The sequence below is a fragment of the Notolepis coatsorum genome (assembly GCF_963971535.1).
Source record: "Notolepis coatsorum genome assembly, chromosome: 5".
Classification (NCBI taxonomy): Eukaryota; Metazoa; Chordata; class Actinopteri; order Aulopiformes; family Paralepididae; genus Notolepis; species Notolepis coatsorum.
This window is the reverse complement of record NC_140169.1, coordinates 98,868,484-98,889,286: the sequence shown is the minus strand read 5'-3', so window position 1 is coordinate 98,889,286 and position 20,803 is coordinate 98,868,484. Positions and strand designations below refer to the sequence as shown.

The 20,803-nt window shown below is 45.2% G+C and overlaps 1 protein-coding gene across 3 annotated transcripts in view; it reads right to left on the bottom strand.

Annotated features, from left to right (window-relative positions):
* LOC311228098 (triadin-like) overlaps positions 1-11,306 on the bottom strand; it is a 35,289-nt gene extending 23,983 nt beyond the window's left edge. For all 3 annotated transcript variants that reach the window (XM_084314010.1, XM_084314011.1, XM_084314012.1), the window contains exon 1: positions 11,027-11,306. The gene's annotated coding sequence lies outside the window, so the exon portion shown is untranslated. The remainder of the gene's footprint in view (positions 1-11,026) is intronic.
* Positions 11,307-20,803: the final 9,497 nt, after the last annotated feature.

The following is a 20,803-nucleotide window of genomic DNA, read 5'->3' as shown; positions in this document are numbered from 1 at the left end:
AACAGTACCTTCCGTACGGTGTGATGAAGGTGGTTAACCTCTGGCTGTCTTTGTCCAGTGGGATCTGCCAGAACCCTGACGCTGCGTCAAGTGATGAGAAGACTGTGGAGCCGCTGAGCTGAGCTACCATCCCCTCTGATGTCGGCAAGATGAATCTCTCCCTTTTGACAGCCTTATTAAGCTTCTTTAAGTCCACACAGATGCGTGCTCTTCCAGACTTTTTCGGGACTGGCACCATGGGTGCGCACCACTCTGTTGGGTCAGTCACGGCTTCAATGATGTCGTTGGCTTCCATCCTCTCCAACTCCTCTTTCACTGCACTCAGGAGCGGTATGGGGACCCGGCGTGCTGTGCATACTGCATAGGGCTGGGCATTGTCCTTTAGAGCTATCTTCACAGGCTGTGTTTTCAGTAGGCCAAACTCCTGTTCACTGGTGTTGACCTTGCCCACTCGCTTTACTAACCCCATAGCTACAGCTACTGGCCTGCTGAGTAGGTTATTCACACTCTGCCCCCTAATGACATAGAGCCTGCATGTGTATGTTTTCCCCTTGTAGCTGGTCTGAGTCATAAACTGCCCTAAACAGTTCAATCCACCCCCTGGACCACTCAGCACCTTCTTTGGCCTCTGTAGGACCCGTTTTGGCTCCAGTGTTTTGTACACAGTTTCACTTATGATACAACAATCGGCTCCAGTATCTATTTTAAATTCTACAGGTGAGCTGCCAATCTCTAATGTGACTGTCCATTCATTATCATTTTGAGGTATGCTATTAACTGAGCCCAGATAATAATACTGTCCATCTTCTGATCCCTCACCCTCAGTCACTTCCCTCACCTGCTTGCTTTTGCACACTTTTCCCCAGTGTCCACTCTTCCCACAATTATTGCAGTTAGACCTCCTTGCTGGGCAGTCATCCTGCTGACTGTGTGGCATTTTGCCGCACCGCCAGCACTTCCTGTGGTCATTCTCACTCTCTCTCTCCTGGCGCCTCTCTCTCTGTGGGTGTCGCCACTTCTGTGTTGCACCTCTGTTATGCCGTTGTGCTACTTCTTGCACAGCGTAAGCCTGCTCCCCCTGCTGGTTAACTTGAGCTTTTACCTCCTCTGATTGACGCGTCTCTTGTACAGTCATCTCCAGAGTGAGGTTAGGGATCAGCTGTAGCCTCTGAGACAGACCCTTATCTAGAATCCCCACCACGATTCTGTCTCTTATGTTTTCCTCACGAGCCGTTCCGAAGTTGCAATGTTCCGACAGCTCATATAGTGCGCGGATGAATGTCTCTGCGCGCTCTCCCGCACGCTGCACTCTCTGGTTGAAACACGCCCGTTCATGTATAACGTTGCGTCTCGGGATGAAATATGCATCAAATTTCGCCAGTATAACATCATACTGCGAGTCATCTTCCTCTTCCCCGTAGGTAAAAGAGCTGAGAATGTTCTCTGCTTCCTTCCCGAGCGCATACACCAGCGTGCTTACTTGAACTGGACCTTCTTCTTTGTCCAACTTAGTAGCTGTCCTGTACCGTGTAAACCGTTTCTTCCAGTCTGACCATTCGGCGGGTTTCTCGAAACAAAAACTCTCTGGTGGTTGAAACTTTGCCATCCTCGACCACTTCTGACACCATGTAATATCTTAGATATTAACGGACAACGGAACAGTTGGTTGGTAAACAAGACGCTTTATTACTACCTCAGGTGGTTCCTCAATCCCCACAATCCCTGCCTCTCACGCCACTCCCACTTACTGTAACTGTCGTAAACATGTCGTAACGTATACTCCTCTTGTAGTCAGTTAACAATACTATGACATATTGAACAAGCCATAATCCACGTATTTTCAATCCGAGAGAGCTGCAGTAGTTAAATCAATGAGCCATCGATAAATAAACAATCAGCAATGTCTCGCTTCATGAATGGCCAGCAGTAGTACTGCTCCTAAAAAAACTATTTACAAACGTTAACGTTAAGCAGAGAGAGAGAGAGAGAGAGAGAGAGAGAGAGAGAGAGAGAGAGAGAGAGAGAGAGAGAGATTTCTTCAACCTCGAACCTAAATTCCTTAGCAACCCGTGTTACCAAGTAAACAAATCACGGAACGATAGCCTAGTACTACTAACGTTAGCTCCCAGAACGATAGCCAGTTAGCCCGCACCAGCCTAGTACTACTAACGTTAGCTGCCAGAACGATAGCTAGTTAGCCCGCACCAGCCTAGTACTACTAACGTTAGCTGCCAGAACGATAGCCAGTTAGCCCGCACCAGCCTAGTACTACTAACGTTAGAGAGAGAGAGAGAGAGAGACTCACTGTTTAGTTGAAACGTCCAGGGCAGGAGAGCTTGATAAACGTGTATAATCCGCCATATAGCTTGTTAGCCAAGTGTTAGCTCAGCTGAGCTCGTCGACGTTAGCACAACACTCAACAAGTACATTCCTTTGTCCATTTCCGCTCGAACAGACTGCAAACTACCTGGCGTTCTATCGCCATGCTCTAAGACAAACTCTAACCTTAACCAACTTTGAAAGAGTGCCTAAGCTTAACAGTCTAAAGAACTTGCAGTCACGGCACGGCACGCTCTAAGACAAACAACAGTCCTAGTACCAGGAACCAAGCTAGAAGCTAGAATTGGAACATTAGAAATTGGATTCGGCCAATCAGAGATCGTCTCTGTGAAATTCTGCCATGGAAAAAAATACTGGCGTCGGCCAATCAGAGAGCGTCTCCGCGAAATGCGGCTATGGAAATTCTCACGGAAGTTCACGCTGCTTTCTAGACCGCTTCAAATCGCGCTCGGATTCCAACATAATAGTCATATTTCAACGCACAACGCCATATGCACTGATTGGCTGTGACGGAGACAGCGATCAAACTGTGACGCGCACTCAGAGCGCTATCGCGTATAGCCCGGGCCGAGAAATACAAAAAAAAAAAAAAAAAAAACGTGATGTCACTTCCTGCTCTGGAAAACGATGTTTTTTTTATTTAGATAATAACGTTATATTGTGCATTGGAAATACAAACATACTTAAAATGAGTAAATATTATTAATTTTAAACATGTTTATATTATTTATAGGGCTATAAAACACAAAAACGAAAAAGTTTTATTGTCTTCTTCTCTGATTTAACAGCAGCTGGCCAGCAGGTGGGTCGGCGCCCTAGCGCCCCTAGTTGTAGAGCCGCCACTGTTGGCAATGTAATTATGCCTACAAAGCATCATCTCTTCTTATTAACATTTTTAACTGAACTAAGTATTAACTGTCTGAATACCACACATGCCCCCTGGGGGACATTCTAACAATCAGACACTGGAAGAAGAATTACAACAGTAAATATGTAACAGTAATAAATTAATAAATGTTGCCCGTTTTATTTCTCAGCCCTATACACTCTCCCCCTGTCTTTCCCTCCCCCTCTCTCTCTCCCTGCCCCCCCAACCTCTCTCTCTCTCTCTCTCTCACTCATTAGCCTATTATTTATGTACACATCATTGTCTTCAAATGTTAGAAACCGTTGATCCTCAAGCAGGCAATGGTTAATTATTAACACTTTGGCGACCACTGGGCTTAGTCTAATTAGTGGCTAGAGGACCGGGGAATGTAAACAGACGTGAGCCTGTTTGTTGAGCTATATCTATACTTTATAGTATTGCTATCTGTCCATTCTCATTGTCACTTGAGTTCATAAACCGTCCCTTAAAAATGGCTTAAAGAAAAAAAAAATCCATCAATAGGTTGTCATTTTATAGCGCCGTGAATATAAGCTTTATCGCAGATTTCATCTCATATATTTTCTGGAAAGCTAGTTATGGAGCTAAAGGCTACTAACGTTATATTCAACGGCATTTCCGTTTTATATATGCTAAAGAAATAACACAAACTGCATATGATCCGGGCTCTCCCAAAGCATGTATGGCTGAAAGGGGGGCGGCGGGGGACGGCGTTTAGTATTATTGATTACCAATACAGTGTCCGTGTAACTAGCCACTGATCGAATGCTTGCGTCTCACAACAATGTCTGATCCGGCTGTAATTTAGGTGAATAAGGTCTTACCGTCAGCCTGTGTGATACCCGGCAGCATTTCCCCGTTATCGATCGGCATCTAGTAGATCGATATGTCCATTGGTTGATGATAAATCCCCTTATTCCATGGTGAAATCTGCGCTTCGAAACGTGATACACGGTGCATGCTGTTGGTTTGGGATCAGGGTAATATGATCCTCCATTGAAAGGTAAAAAAAAAAAAAATCCATTCGCCCACAATGATACTGCAGTGGAGCGATGGCGCCCCTAAGAGGATCTGGCCGGTATTGCATGTTGCCGATTCCACAGAGGAGGGTAGATCTGCAGAGTCGATCTGGGATCTTGATCCGGTTATTAATATGGAATAAAACAATAACAACTTGCCACGACTATGTACGTGCCTCTGGTCCACAACGCATGGCACCGAAAGCCGTATATATACGTGGCCGGTCCCCATTGTGTTAAGGGCTGATCTGACTCAGATAACTAAACAATGATAACAGAGCAAGGAACTAAACCATGATAACAGAGCGAGGAACTAAACCATGATAACAGAGCAAGGAACTAAACAATGATAACAGAGCGAGGAACTAAACAATGATAACAGAGCGAGGAACTAAACAATGATAACAGAGCGAGGAACTAAACCACGATAACAGAGCGAGGAACTAAACAATGATAACAGAGCGAGGAACTAAACCATGATAACAGAGCAAAGAGAACTAAACAATGATAACAGAGCAAGGAACTAAACAATGATAACAGAGCAAGGAACTAAACAATGATAACAGAGCAAGGAACTAAACAATGATAACAGAGCAAGGAACTAAACAATGATAACAGAGCGAGGAACTAAACCACAATAACAGAGCAAAGAGAACTAAACAATGATAACAGAGCAAGGAACTAAACAATGATAACAGAGCAAGGAACTAAACAATGATAACAGAGCGAGGAACTAAACAATGATAACAGAGCAAAAATAACTAAACAATGATAACGAAGGTTATCCTATAACCCTAGTTATATGAATACTGGCGGAGCGTCTCGCTCTGTCATTGAGATATCATCTCCTTGCACATATTGTGCACGTGAAAAGTTGACACATGCACGTCACTTGCATGTGACCACACCTACTCCTGTGTGTTCCTACAAAACACAGGAAGTGGTCACGCTTACATCCTTCCAAGTCTGAATTCCATGCGTGAAAAACATCCAAGGGTCCTCAGGGCTCTGAAGAGCGAGACGCTCCGCCAGTATTCAGCACTTGGTGAAGATGCGGGGAGCCAGAGAGTAGCTGAACGGCAGCCTCTGGTACTCGTACGCTAAGCCCTGCAAAGGAAGCGTAGGTATGTCCTAGGATGGAAGATCGGGATGCGAATACGTATCCTACAGGTCTATGGAGGTGAACCAGTCCCCCACCTGACAGCGCCTAACAGGTGGGTGACGGTCAACATTCTGAACCTTCCATGGGACAGGTCCAGTATGGGTCTGACACCCCCCCCCCCCCCCCAATTTCTCGGGCACCAGAGAATATCGGGAGGAAACGCCGCTCACCGCGTCCTCTCATGGGACCACGACGACGGCCTGCTTTGCCGCCAGAGAACGATCTCCTCGGCCAGAGCTGTCACTGCCGCGGACTCTGATTATAGAGTCTGTACCAAACCCAAAAACGGAGGGCGGTGGTGTGTAAACTGTAACACAAGCGCCGCCCTCAGCGTTCTTTCCATCCACACCGACATATGGCTACCACAGCAGCCATACGTGGTAAAATTCCAAAGCACCCCCGCCGCCAACTGCCGCTGGTCCGCTAGGAATCGTAGATAGGTGGCCCGGTCCCTCCCGCTGTGCGTTGTCAACCCTGGTCTTGCCAACCGCGCAAGCAGGGTGTCTCATGGAGCCGGGATATCGCCGGGCCATCAACCTTGGTGACATAAGCTCCCCCGCTGAGCATCTTCCCGGCATGGACTGCTGAGGATAGCCTGCTCTGCAGCTGGACATGCAAGGCGTGTGGTCCCCACACTGCCCGATAGGGTGGGTCCCTACACACCGTAGCACTGTAGTGATATTACTACCACCCAAACCACGCGTGCCTGACTGACCACCGCCGGTCTTCCGGTTGGGGGAGGCACTAAAGTGATACCCGGCCTGGCGAGGGCGGGGCTGGGGGAACTCACGCTGCGTCCTTCTGGGCCTCGAGTTCCCCCGCTGACAACCTTTTTCGTCGACAGACACAACACCAGGCTCACCAAACACAGACACAGAACGTGTGGTGTGGGAGCCGCTTGACAGCACAGCATTCTCACAGGCAGACCCAGGCCTAGCTAGCAACTGGGTGTCAGCCCCTGTCCCCATGAAAAGCGAAACGTGGGGCCGCTTGTGCTTCATTGGAAGCATGCGGCCTGCAGCCAAAGTGAACAAATCAGAGCCCTGTGACCCGTAGCATAGCGGGGGGGAGAAACCGGAGAGCGTGCTAGACACAGCTAGACGGCGACGCTTTTTTAGGGCGTGCTCATCTAATGTAGCCGATCCCTTGGGCCGCCGAGGCTGTCGGCCTTGTGATCATCTGTTTTCTTTGTGCCCAGGGTATTTCAGGCGGGGGAAACATGGCCGCCGGTCGGGGCCTCGCCGCAGCCGCTGGCGAGGCCGTGCTCTCACCTCTGGCTGCGCGGTGTGGGGCGGTGTGGGGCCCAGGTCAAATACCGCCCGCACCCCTGCGTATAGACAAAAAAGTCCCTCTGCGGAGAGGGGAGCCCTGAGGAGGGGGAGACTGCTCAAACCAAAGATGCCTGTGAAGTGTTGACAGCATCCTAGCCCTCCCTGCGGTTATAGCTTGCGGCTAGGTCAAAAGCTGAATAACCTCAAAACCTTGCACGATGGTTTTGACGTCGGCTGGCCCTAAGGCCCCACCACCCGACACAATTTTTTACAGAAAAACAGCCAATTGAGCAATGTTGCCAGTCGCTGCTAAATTCTGTACCGTGGCGGTATAGGCTTCATCAGCCCACCAGCCACCTGCCGGGCCGACTCACCTCATGGCGTCGGCCGGGCGGGACACTGTTCCACCATGTCAGGGCAAAGGACTGATGCCACCTGCTTCACTAAGCACGGAACACCAGTGGTGGCTGCAGACCAAAGTCTACTACTAATGAAGCACTGCCTCAGCCTCAAGGCATGCAACAACCTCCACTGCGGTGTGCACCCATGAAGGGATAAAATTAATGAATGAACGAAAACTCTATTAACATATTGCAGAATGGGCTAGCCCAATACACACAAATGTTAAGGGGATGCAGACCAGAGAAAACGTTAGTCCTGTCCACATCAGGGACCCCCATTTTCAATTCATGGATTCACAAAAAGCACACCTGCCCTGAGCCTCAGCCCATCCACCCATGTAAATGGTAAACAAGCCCCCCGTTAAACCCCCAACATTAGACACCGATTGACCGTCAGCATGAATGGTTGAGAGGAGGGAAGACAGTAAAGACAGCCTTCGGTGGGGAACATGGGAACGGCGCCCCAACATTGTAGCATTAGCATTAGCTGCGCGCTAGGATACTTGGAAAACATCCAAAAGAGAGTCATGTTTTCCCAAATATCCCGCCCCCCGCGCCAATACATCACTCGGTCACCTCACGAGACAACAAGCAGTATTACCCATGCTAGTATCAATGCCTGATAGCACAGGCCCTATCTGTGCACGACTTAGCTCGACTGCTAACCGTCGCGTGACGTCCCTCGGTCCGCTGTCACGAGACAAGGAAACCTAGGACAGGACCGCTGCGCTGTTAGGATGTGCTGAGAAGGTTCCGGGGGCTGGTGAACTTCTGGCGAATACCCAACATTGTGTAATTTCTCCCTATGTTTTTCATAACAACTAGTTCACGGAGTGCACTGCTACTTCCGCATTGGAAACGAAATGAGGAAGGTGGAGCGTGACCATTTCCGGCGTCATATAGGGAGATGCATGGGAGTGGCTTGGTCACTTGCAAGTGGGTGCATTTGTTTGTTTCGCGTGCACGCTATGTGCGTGGAGATAAGAGGATATCTCATTGGCAGAGCGAGACGCGATAGCCAAGTATGATATATAACTAAACAATGATAACAGAGTAAAGATAACTAAACAATGATAACAGAGCAAAAATACCTAAACAATGATAAAAGAACAAGGATAACTGAACAATGATGACTAAACAATGATAACAGAACAATGATAACTAAACAATGATAACAGAACAATGATAACTAAACAATGATAACAGAGCAAAGAACTAAACAATGATAATGGTGGTGTACCAGTTAACACTGTCGTCTCACAGCTAGAAGGTCCTTGGTTCGATTCCCACTCGGGGACCAAGTCGCCACGTTGCAGGTACCCAGGTGGGGTATCTCCCAGGCCTTTCTGTGTGGAGTTTGCATGTTCTCCCCTCCCAATAACATAAACCCAATGGAAAAACATGCAAAACAGATCGCTAACGCTGTCACGTCCCTGACGAAGACGGACAGGAGCACTTGGATTTGTCCCCGGGTGCGGCCCACGTCAGCTCCCGGCTGCCCTTGGGGGGAAGTACAGAGACATTTCATCGGCGACTAAGTGCATGTGTGCGTGTGTGTGTTCCTGCTGTCGCCCATCTCGCATTTGTGTGTTCATCTGCATGACAATTAAAGACTTCTTCTAAACAATGATAACAGAGCAAAGATAACTAAACAATGATAACAGAGCAAATAACTAAACAATGATAACAGAGTAAAGATAACTAAACAAATATAACAGCAAATAACTAAACAATGAATAGAGTACTGAATAAAGCATCTTCTCAGTCTGACTAGACATCCACTACAACAGCCATACTGTAGCCACCTCTTCCTCCTGCTCTTGCTAACCCTCCCGTCTCCTCTTCCTCTACAATCTAACAGACATAGAACTATAGTAGTTGTAGAGATGTGTGTAGCTACTGTAGAGAAATTAACACGTAGCAGTCAAAGAATGGTTTAAATGCTGTATTTGGGGAAAGTAACGTTGCATTCAATTTAAGTGAATTGTGTTGACGTGAGTTCAGTTCAGTTACTGTAAGTACAGATGGGAACTCTATCCATCAGAAGTTGAGATATAAACACAACTTCCTCTCCATTGACCTCCAGACCATGGAGTAAAATACAAGAAAATAAGAAATAACAGTCAAACTGAATTTGACATACCCGAGTTTAATTTAAATGATATACAGTAGCTGAATTGAATTAAGCTGAGTTGAATGTAAATGAACTGAACTGAAGTAATTTGAATTTGTCCTGTCCATCCAAAAAGCACCGGTTTTCATTCACAAGATTTTACGATAATAATTTGTTAGCGTCATGCTAAGCATGCTAGTCGATGTCAATGGGGGCCATGAATTGTGACTATTGTTTAGTGCCATCATTTAGAATGCTTCATATCTCACATTGACCTCCATCAGCGTGCATAGTTTTAATGATTCATATCTCACATTGACTTCCACCAGTGTGCTTAGCTTTAATGCTTCATATCTCACATTGACTTCCACCAGTGTGCTTAGCTTTAATGCTTCATATCTCACATTGACCTCCATCAGCGTGCATAGTTTTAATGATTCATATCTCACATTGACTTCCACCAGTGTGCTTAGCTTTAATGCTTCATATCTCACATTGACTTCCACCAGTGTGCTTAGCTTTAATGCTTCATATCTCACATTGACCTCCATCAGCGTGCTTAGCTTTAATGCTTCATATTTCACATTGATCTCCACCAGCGTGCTCAGCTTTAATGCTTCATGTCATACCTTTATTACCCTCCAGGAAGCTCTTATTAAACATTCTTAATGCTAGTAAAACTAAATTGATGTATGCTGTTTTCTAGAGCCAGAAACATTGAATATGATGGTTTACACATATCTACCGTAAGTGGTTCTAGCATTGAGAAAGTTACTGAATATAAATATCTTGGTGTGTGGCTTGATGAGAAATTAACATTTAAATTCCATGTGGACAACCTTGCCTCCAAGTTTCCTATACAGAAACAGAACCAGCTTTCCTTTGATTAGTAGGAAGAGAGTTGTCGAAGCAGTTTTCTTATCAGTCCTGGACTATGGTGATGTAATTTATAGGCAAGCTGTGGCCTCAACCCTTAAATCATTGAACTCTGTCTATCACTCTGCCCTCAGATTCATCACTAATGATAGATACCACACTCATCACTGTGTCCTTTATAAGAAGGTTGGTTGGTCCTCGCTGATGGAGACGCAAACAAACACTGGTATTAGTTAAGTTTTAAGGCCCTTATTGGTAAGCTACCTCCTTATACTTCATCATTATTGGAATGGAATGGAATTTTGGTACCTATGGAACCCGTTCCAGTGACTGGCTGGTCCCTAAGGTCCCTTGAGTTTGCTCTGAACAGGGTAAATCAGCATTTTGCTATGATGCCGGAAGCTCATGGAATGAACTCCAATAGTCCTTAGCTTGATATTCTCCCCTCTGTTGCAGTTTATTAAAACCTTGATCTCCAACCTTTGTGAATCAAGTTGTACATGTTTTAATTGATTGTTATCCTAATTGTTATGATTGTATATGCTGTGTGATTTTATGTGATTATCTGCCTTTTTTTCTCGCTTAACTCTGTATGTTTTGCTTAACTCTGTATGTACTCGATGTGACTGTAAATGAGGGAAACCTCAGTTGCCTTTCGAGTTTAAATAATTTGTTTGAAATTCAATTAAATCTTGCATGCTTAGCTTTAATGCTGAATATCTTACATTGACTTTCACCAGCATGCTTAGCTTTGATACTTCATATCTCATATTGCATTTCACCAGTGTGCTTAGCTTTAATGCTTCATATCTCACATTCATATCTCTGATCAAACTAAAACCTGGAGCCAGGGCTGTTTGGTTGGACTGAAAGGAATTCCAGTTTGTGAGAAAATCAAATAGGCTTTTTAAGAATGTGGATTGTCTCTGTAAGAGACTGACTTGAAGTGAATTCTTACCTTATTCTTCTTCTTTGGTATCAATCTGTAGTCCTTCACCCGTCCAATAATCACAACGTAACCTTGGAAACAGACATAGAACTCCTAGACCATCCAGGGATAGTGGCCGTATGTAGGCCACCAGTTGCTCTTACCACATCTAAATATAAACCACAGAACAGACGTTTAAAATGATCAACAGACCAGGCTTCAGTCTCTGTTCCCTCTTCTCTCCTGCATTCTAGCAGTTGTTCTCATCAGTTTGAGATCCTTTCCAAAAGGTCTAGAGGCAAAGTTGAGAGTGGAGAGTTAAATGTTGGAGACAGAGAGAGAGAGAGAGAGAGAGAGAGAGAGAGAGAGAGAGAGGAGAGAGAGAGAGAGAGAGAGAGAGAGAGAGAGAGAGAGAGAGAGAGAGAGAGAGAGAGAGAGAGAGAGAGAGAGGAGAGAGAGAGAAAGAGAGAGAACGGGGGGAGAGATAGAGTGAGGGAGGGGGGATAGAGAGGGGGAGGGGCAAGGAGAGGAAGGGGAGAGGGACAGAAGGCAGGGTGACTATTTTGTCACCTTCTGAAAATCTAAAATAGTGTTTGTGTGTGTGGCGCTGCATCGAGTGTGTGTGTGTGTGTGGGGGGGGGGGGGGGGGGGGGGGGCGGGCAAGATGAGAGTTGAAAGAGTTGTTAGAACATTGGAGCTGTGAGTGTGACCCATCATCTTATTAATATTCTCTAGTTTAGGGATGTGACCCATCCTCTTATTATTATTCTAGTTTAGATGTGACCCATCCTCTTATTATTATTCTAGTTTAGATGTGACCATCCTCTTATTATTATTCTACTTTAGAGTGTTGAGGCTGTGGCCGATCCTCTTCTTATTATGTTAGTTTAGATGTGACCCATCCTCTTATTTATTATTCTACTTTAGAGTGTTGAGGCTGTGACCCGATCGTCTTCTTATTATGTTAGTTTAGATGTGACCCATCCTCTTCTTATTATTCTACTTTAGAATGTTGAGGCTGTGACTGATCCTCTTATTATTATTCTAGTTTAGATGTGACCCATCCTCTTCTTATTATTCTACTTTAGAATGTTGAGGCTGTGACTGATCCTCTTATTATTATTCTAGTTTAGATGTGACCCATCCTCTTATAATTATTCCAGTCTAGAATGTTGAGGCTGTGACCCATCCTCTCATTATTATTCCAGTTTGAAACATCAGGGCTGTCACCCATCCTTTTCTTATTATTCTAGTTTTAGATGTGACCCATCCGCTTGTTATTATTCTAGTTTATATGTGACCCATCATTTTCTTATTATTCTAGTTTAGATGTGACCCATCATTTTCTTATTATTCTAGTTTAGATGTGACCCATCATTTTCTTATTATTCTAGTTTAGATGTGACCCATCCTCTTCTTATAATTTTAGAGAGGGAGGAGGGAAGAAAAAGATAGATGGACTGGGGGAGGCACAAGTAGAAATAGAGAGAAATAGCAGAGATAGAGAGAGGAGAGAGAGAGAGAGAGAGAGAACGAAAAGACAAACAGAAAACAAAGCAAGAAAGTTCCCAAAAAGCATATTTTGCAACTGCAAATCAAACCCTTCAAAATTAAGGTAAATATACTCACATTTACCACTCACAGTCAAGTCATTCTTAGGACCAGACCATTGACATTGTGGGTTCAAAGGCATTCTCTTAACCACTTAAGCATCGGGCAAAATGGAGCTAGTTTAATTTTTTTGTCGATTGCATACCCAAAGTAATTTGCGATTTATTATACTTTATAGAAAAATCACTTGGAGTGCTAATGAAATAGAGTAACAGAGGTTTGAACACACTGAAGAAAAATTCTGACATTATTTTCATGATTATATCCATGGGTCAAACAAACCTGAACGTTATTGCCATAAAATACAACATATATTGTTTCTTTACCTTTCTGTGAAAGTCTAGAAAAAATAAACGCATTGCAATCTGGTGAAGAATGGTGAAGCTATAGACATTATACAAAAGTAACTGTACCCTGTAACGGGCGCCTTGTGGTACTAAATCCAGATTTAACTCTGCCATTTGGAAAGAGGAGATTTGGCCCGATCCATAGATGTATAACTTGGCCATAATAAGGTAATTTACATGCCTACAAAAACCCCTGTAAATGATCTGCCCGGTTATTAATTTGCTTAGATTTTTTTGTACACTTGCTGAATGAGCTCAGTGGCAATGGTTTCATGTGTGGTCAATGTTAGCATGGTGTTATTCACCGTCAAAAGATGGAAAAAACAAATATAATAATAATAATTGATATTCTCCTTTGGTTCATCACAGTTTACCTCAAGCCTAGTAACAGACACAATATTTCTGACACTGGGAATACATTCCCTGTGGTCCATAGATGTCCCTAGATACCAAGAACTTAAGAGGATAAAGGACCATGCACCACATAAACACATGAAAGTCACCACATCTGACTAAAATGCTGATATTTTCTTTGCCATTGTGAGGAAGAATTCTCACCATATTATGGCACTTTTCAGGATAAAAAACGAAAGAAAATTCAGGAAAATGAATGCACTCACAGATGTTAGCCTGGCATTTATTATTGTTATAACAATGAAAACAGTCACTTACATACATACTGACACATAATTAAAAAAAAATATTCATTCAATAAATAATAAATATTAATATCCTGTGTTGTTATTATAATAACCATATTATGTGTCAGTATGTAGTGAGACGAGGTTAGCTGTACAGTGTAACCTGACCTCCAGGCTGCCCCAGGGAACCTGATTAGGAAGTTCTATTATTAGGACACAGCCAGCAACTGGCACAGCACTGCTGGAAATAGACCCTCTCTCTCTCTCACAACACACACCACACACACACACGACACACACACACACACACACACACACACACACACACACACACACACACACACACACACACCACACACACACACACACACCACACACACACACACACACCACACATACACACACACACACACACACACACACGCACACAGGCATGCGCACGCACGCACACACACACACACACACACACACACACACACACACACACACACACACACACACACACACACACACACACACACACACATACAGGAGAGAGAGGAGTAAGATGATGATGAAACCAATAGCAATCAGAGAAACAGGTGTGTTTCAGGTGTGTGTGTGGTGTGTGTGTGTGTGTGTGTGTGTGTGTGTGGGGCAGGGTGACAGTGATTGATGAGAAGGGGAAACAGGGCCATTATAGTCAAACCTCACAGGAGATGGTTTCTATCTATCTATCTATCTATCTATCTATCTATCTATCTATCTATCTATCTATCTATCTATCTATCTATCTATCTATCTATCTATCTATCTATCTATCTATCTATCTATCTATCTATCTATCTCTCTCTCTCTCTCTCTCTCTTCTCTCTCTCTCTCTCTCTCATCTCTCTCTCGTCTCTCTCTCTCTCTCTCTCTCTCTCTATCTATCTATCTATCTATCTATCTATCTATCTATCTATCTATCTATCTATCTATCTATCTATCATCTATCTATCTATCTATCTATCTATCTATCTATCTATCTATCTATCTATCTATCTATCTATCTATCTATCTATCTATCTATCTATCTATCTATCTACAGTATCTCTCTCTCTCTGCTCTCTCTCTCTCTCTCTCTCTCAGTCTCTCTCCTCTTCCTCTCTCTCTCTCTCTCTCTCTCTCTCTCTCTCTCTCTCTCTCTCTATCTATCTATCTATCTATCTATCTATCTATCTATCTATCTATCTATCTATCTATCTATCTATCTAATCTATCTATCTATTCTATCTATCTATCTATCTATCTATCATCTATCTATCTATCTATCTATCTATCTACAGTATCTCTCTCTCTCTCTCTCTCTCTCTCTCTCTATCTATCTATCTATCTATCTATCTATCTATCTATCTATCTATCTATCTATCTATCTATCTATCTATCTATCTATCTATCTATCTATCTATCTATCTATCTATCTATCTATCTATCTATCTATCTATCTATCTATCTATCTATCTATCTATCTATCTATCTATCTATCTATCTATCTATCTATCTATCTATCTATATAGCGTTCCATTCCTACTGGGGCCACCTAGACAGGAATAAATGTATTACGTAATCCCATTATGCAGCAGTTTGAGTTGTATGCTTACTAGTAGAAATGCATTCACACACTCATAGACAGAAAGTCAATTGTGGGTGCTGTGCTTCTGGATTTTAGTGCGGCATTTGATATCATTGATCATGAGCTTCTACTCAGGAAGCTATTAGCATATCATTTCAATGAATGTTCTATTAAAATAATGAATAGTTACTTGGTTAACAGACAACAAAGGGTATTGTTTAATGGAACACTTTCAGATATGGAAACCCTTCAATGTGGTGTCCCCAAGGAAGTTGCCTTGGTCCTTTGCTTTATTACATTTTGTTAATGATTTACCTTATGTATTGAATAATGCATGCATGGAAATGTATGCGGATGACACGACAATGTATGTCTCCGCAGAGAAAGATAACTTGGTTAATATGTTGCTCCAAGAAGAGTTAATGCTGGTTTCTAATTGGGTTACTGAAAACAAGTTAAAGTTAAATGTTTAAAAAAACAAAGACTATCATGCTGGCCTCTAGAAATAAATTAAGAACGGATCAGGAACTAAATATTGTGTTGAATGGTGCTGCTATTGAGCAGGTTAGAGATGCCAAGTTGTTGGGCGTGATTATTGATGAAAAGCTTGCTTGGTCAAGGCACATTACGTAATAACATAGTGGCTAAAATGAGTAGGAGTATTTCAATGATCAGAAGGTGTGCTCATCTATTGAGTGAGAAGACAGTTAAACTAATGTTACAAGCTTTAGTCCTATCCCACTTGGACTACTGCCCAACAATTTGGTTGAGCGCTTCAAAGCGGGGATCTGGAAGAAACTTCAGCTCGCTCAGAACAAAGCGGCACGTCTCTCCCTCCGCTGCTCTGTGAGGAGCAGTGTTGGGGGAAAGCATGATGCTCTGTCTTGGCTTAGAGTGGATCAGAGGCTGGCATGCAGCCTTGTAACATTTTTGTTTAATATTTATAAAATTGGTAAACCTAAGTCTTTGTGGTCAGAACTACAACCCACCGATACTAGACATGGCTATGTCACCAGACACTCCGTGGTTCTTCATTTTACTCTACCTCTACCAAGAACAAATGCACTTAAGAGAACCGTAATGTATAGAGCTGCTGCAAACTGGAATTGTATACCTGTGATTGTGAAGATAATGATGATCAGCAACAAATGTACTTTTAAGAAAAAGTTGAAAAATGCTGTTATGAATAATGAAATACAGTTGAGTTTGTGAGGATTCGCCTGTTCCCTGGACCTTTTTTCCCTGTCTCCTCACCTCACCAGCCCCCACCCTTGTGAGAACCATTCCCTGCCTCCTACTCTTCACCAGCCCCCACCCTTGTGAGAACTTTTCCCTGCCTTCTACTCTCCTTCACCAGCCCCCACTCTTGCGATGATTTACTCTCCTCTACTCTTCACCAGCCCCCACCCTTGACTTTCTTGTTCAATTACCATCACACAGCTGTCATAGTTTGTGATTAGCGCCCCTGAGGGCTTTATATACCTGGACCTCCCTTCCAGTCCTGGTCGGGTCGTTCTGTGTTCTGGACTCTGTGTTCGTTCTGTATCTGTGTTCACTCTGTGTTCATGGAGTTCTGTACGTTACCATTCTGTACGTCACCATCACCTGCCGCGTCTCCGGCGTGAGACGACGGCCCAGCCATCACCACCTGTCGCCGTTTGCCTGGAGTGGGACACTGTCTAATTCTCTACGGGAGGTTTTCCAGTGTTCCCACTCCAGACGTCAAGCCGGTTCGCCATCGCTCCCGATTCCACTGGAGGAAGGCGTCTCTTCGTGATCCTCGTTCCTGGGGTGAGGCTCGTCGTCGCTCCCTAGTATTCCACGGGAGGACGGCGTGTGCCCATCCGTTCCCTTGGGACCCAGGCTCGTCGTCGCTCCCTAGTATTCCACGGGAGGATGGGCGTGTGCCCATCCCGTTCCCCTTGGACCCAGGCTCGTCGTCGCTCCCTAGTATTCCACGGGAGGATGGCTTGTTCCCATCCGTTCTCCTGGGACCCCCTTTGTTCTGCGCTGCCCGTCTGCAGCATCCGAGGAGGATCTCCGTGCCCGGCCCCCCGCTGTCGGGCCCTCTGTCCCCGTGCCAGGCCTCCGCCGTCGGGCCCCTGTCCCCGTGCCATGCCCCCGCCGTCGGGCCCCTGTCCCCGTGCCAGGCCTCCGCCGTCGGGCCCCTGTCCCTGTGCCAGGCCTCCGCCGTCGGGCCCCTTGTTCCCGTGCCAGGCCTCCGCCGTCGGAACCCTGTCCTCTTCCCTGTAAGCAGCTCTGGCCCTCGCCCTGTCCAAGGCCTTAACCCTGTTCTCTGTCCCTGTCTCCAGCCCGCCTCTCCGGGCCTCTGTCCCTGTCCCCCTCTCCAGTGCCCCTGGTCCTGGCCCTGACATTTAGCCCTGGTCCTTAGCCCTGGCCCTTAGCCTTAGTCCCTTAGCCTGTTCGCCTCTTAAAGGCACAGTGCCGCATTTTCCATATTCCTTGACTCTAGTGTTTTTGTGTTTTCCCTTAAAGGGACTGTGCCGCTTTTTGTTCTATAATAAATATTTGCCCTGTTTTGGCTTACTCTCATACCTGTCTTGTGTTGTGCGATTGGGGTCGGTTACAAACCATAACAGAGTTACTGATTTATTTAGTTAGTATTGTTAGTTTAGTTAGTATTATATTTGTGGCTAGAGCCTTTGTGTGTTTTTTTGTGAGATTTTAAAGATATTGAGAATGTACTTAGGCTAAAGTGTTTCTTATGTTTTTAAAAAAAAATTATTACTGTAATGTAATGTACTGTAATGTTGTAAGTTATGTGTTCGGACCCGGAAGAATAGTCTTTCACCCATGGGTGTGTAGACTAATGGGGATCCATAAAATAAACAAATAAACAAATAGAATTATAACTTATATGAAAGTGAAATTCACAAGCATATGGCACGGTATGGTTATTAACTGTCTTGACACCTTTGCCTAAAATATAATGATGTTAAGGAAGGATACAGACGGCATAGAACTCCATTGTTGTCCAGTACTTCATGAGGTGGCAGTGATCGTGTTAGGGTTTGAAACCGACCTCAAACGCACGGCACAGACAGGTAGTTCAGAGTTAGCCAAATACTAGGGCGTATTTATTTTCAGAGTCAACAAGGAGCAAGTAACAATCTTGAAACAAAGGGAGACTGCCTTCAGCAGAGTTATCTGCGGCTCTGCAGATCCTCTTGGTGTTCGAGGTGGGGAAACGGTGTTGACGCCGAAGCGGCTCTGCAGATACTCCCAGCTTCAACTCGAGGTGGAAAAGAGAGAGAGAGAGAGAGAGATCAATAACAGTCCACATCACACAGAGGCAGTGCGGTCTCCTCCTCCCTTAGCTGAGTCCAGAACAAACAAAAACGATAAATCTTCAGTGTCTCTTCTAAACACACACCCCAGCTGAGTCCAGTGCAAGCAAAATGATAATCTTCAGTGTTACAAAGGGTCAGATTAAACCGAATATATATATTTATTACTTGAGATATATTGTATAATATTTGTATATCGTCTGATATCCCTTGTATATTCTTTGTACATATACACGGAATATCCCTTTACCTAGGTACAGGCCAGACCATAATATTCGTTCTCCTATTGGACAGCGACCCCCCTAGGCGCCAACGGCCATACCCCCAATGTCTAGTTCAAAGCCACCGCCAAGGCTTGTCTCAACATGCCCAGGTTTGCGCAGTAATACGAGACAGAACTGAGGTTGGCACTAGATTATTCACCTTACGTATAAATACGGCGCAGGTGGATACAGCAGCACTTAGTCCACAGTTTGTTCAGTTACCCTCAAACGAGTTAATCCAACAAGTTGAAGCCTTCACCACGAGTCAACGACCAAGTGAAGTGAGCAACCTTGCGTCTAAATAGAGCACTTAGAACCGCGTGCGAATAGGATAGTAAAAGTGTCAGAGCTTAGTGAAATAACGTCAAGTTCGACCTAGTTAAATGTGAAGTACCGTGCACAGGAGAATCTACACCGGTGAATGCAGAGCCTTTTCCGGCTGGATTATTGCTTTGGTACCGTGGCTGCTGGAGCAGAGAACCGTCTACCCCGCTGCTGTGTGGGATCAACCCGTGAGGAGCATCACTCGAGCCCGTCTCTAGGAAGAGGCTGGCTGGCTTTCACCTATGCTGTCGCGCATACTTGGATTATAGCTGCTGCTTTTGTCTGCCGATCGAGGGGAGTATATGTACCGCCTCCCGTAGCTGGAGCTTATTGATTCCTCGTTGATCCAGACTTTTGCTCCCGAACATTCCTCTCCCCTGCTGGCTTACAACCGGAGGGAACCCCCTTAGTATCTCCAGCTGACCTACGAGTGTGCCTTATATAATTCTTATGCTACAGGTGGTATTAATTATCTCCTTCGTAATATGCTCATGGACTTACGCTCTTGACCTATTCATGCACATTCTTCGCCTTACAAGCGCAACTCTAATTCTCAATAATGTAAGATAATATTGATGCTCTTCTAATAAATATTCCAAACAGGACTTTCTTTGTTAAGCCGTGTTATTGTGTGGGTGTTCATCACATATACCTGTGTACTGTATGGCCAGTAGTAATGTACATAACTCAGTAGTGGTTTAATGATACCATACTTATTCAATACAGTCAGGGAATTGTACCCCTCAGTTACATTCAGTGTCTCCTTTAACACACAACTTAGCTGAGTCAAGTGTAAGCAAAAATAGAACTCTTCAGTGTTCTTCAAAACACACAAAACAGAATAGTCCAAAAAGGGGTTTGGTTCAAACTCACCAAAGCGCAAGAGTAAAGCGGGTAAACGAGGCGCAGCTCAAAACGGGGGGACAAGGTCTTCACCAGCGGCAATCCACAGATGTCCTGGAGGGAGAGTAGACGAGGCACAGCAACGGGGAACAACAGGCAGAAACAGAAGTATTCAAAACAGTAATACTCAAAACGACCCGACATCGAATGACAGAAGGTCCGAGTATATGAAGCCTCTGGAGCGCTGATTAGAACACACATCAGGTGCGTGATGGTAATTGATACTTGACCTAGAAGTGTGCGTTAGGCAACGGACCAATCATCACAGTACCTTAAGAAGCGTGTGGCGGGGAATGAACCAACAGTACCCCCCCCTCCACGGGAGCCACCCGGCGACCCACTCGGCCCCGGCCTGCCCGGACGGGACCGAAGGAAGCCGGCGATCAGGGGCACTGGAGAGGGGGACAGAGACAGGGGCCCGGAGAGGGGGACCGGAGACGGGGACAGAGGACCGGTGAGGGGGGCCGGAGAAAGGGACAGGGAACCGGCGAGGGAGGCCGGAGATGGAGACAGAGGCCCGGAGAGGGGGCTAGAGACAGGGACACAAGGGGAACCCCGGGGGCGAAGGACTGGACGCCGCCTGAAGACACTGGGCATGACAGGAGGGGCTCCACCCCCTGATGGTGCCGGAGGACCAGGCGATGTGGGGCTCATGCAGCGCGAGCCAGGGCCGACCCAGGACTACCGGGACAAGAGGGGATCTGGTAATGAAAAACTGGAGTCTCTCAACGTGGTTATCAGCCACGGTGAGGAGGACAGGACAGGTGCGTTGAGTGATGTCAGCCAGGCGGCGATGATCCAGCGCAAAGACCTCCA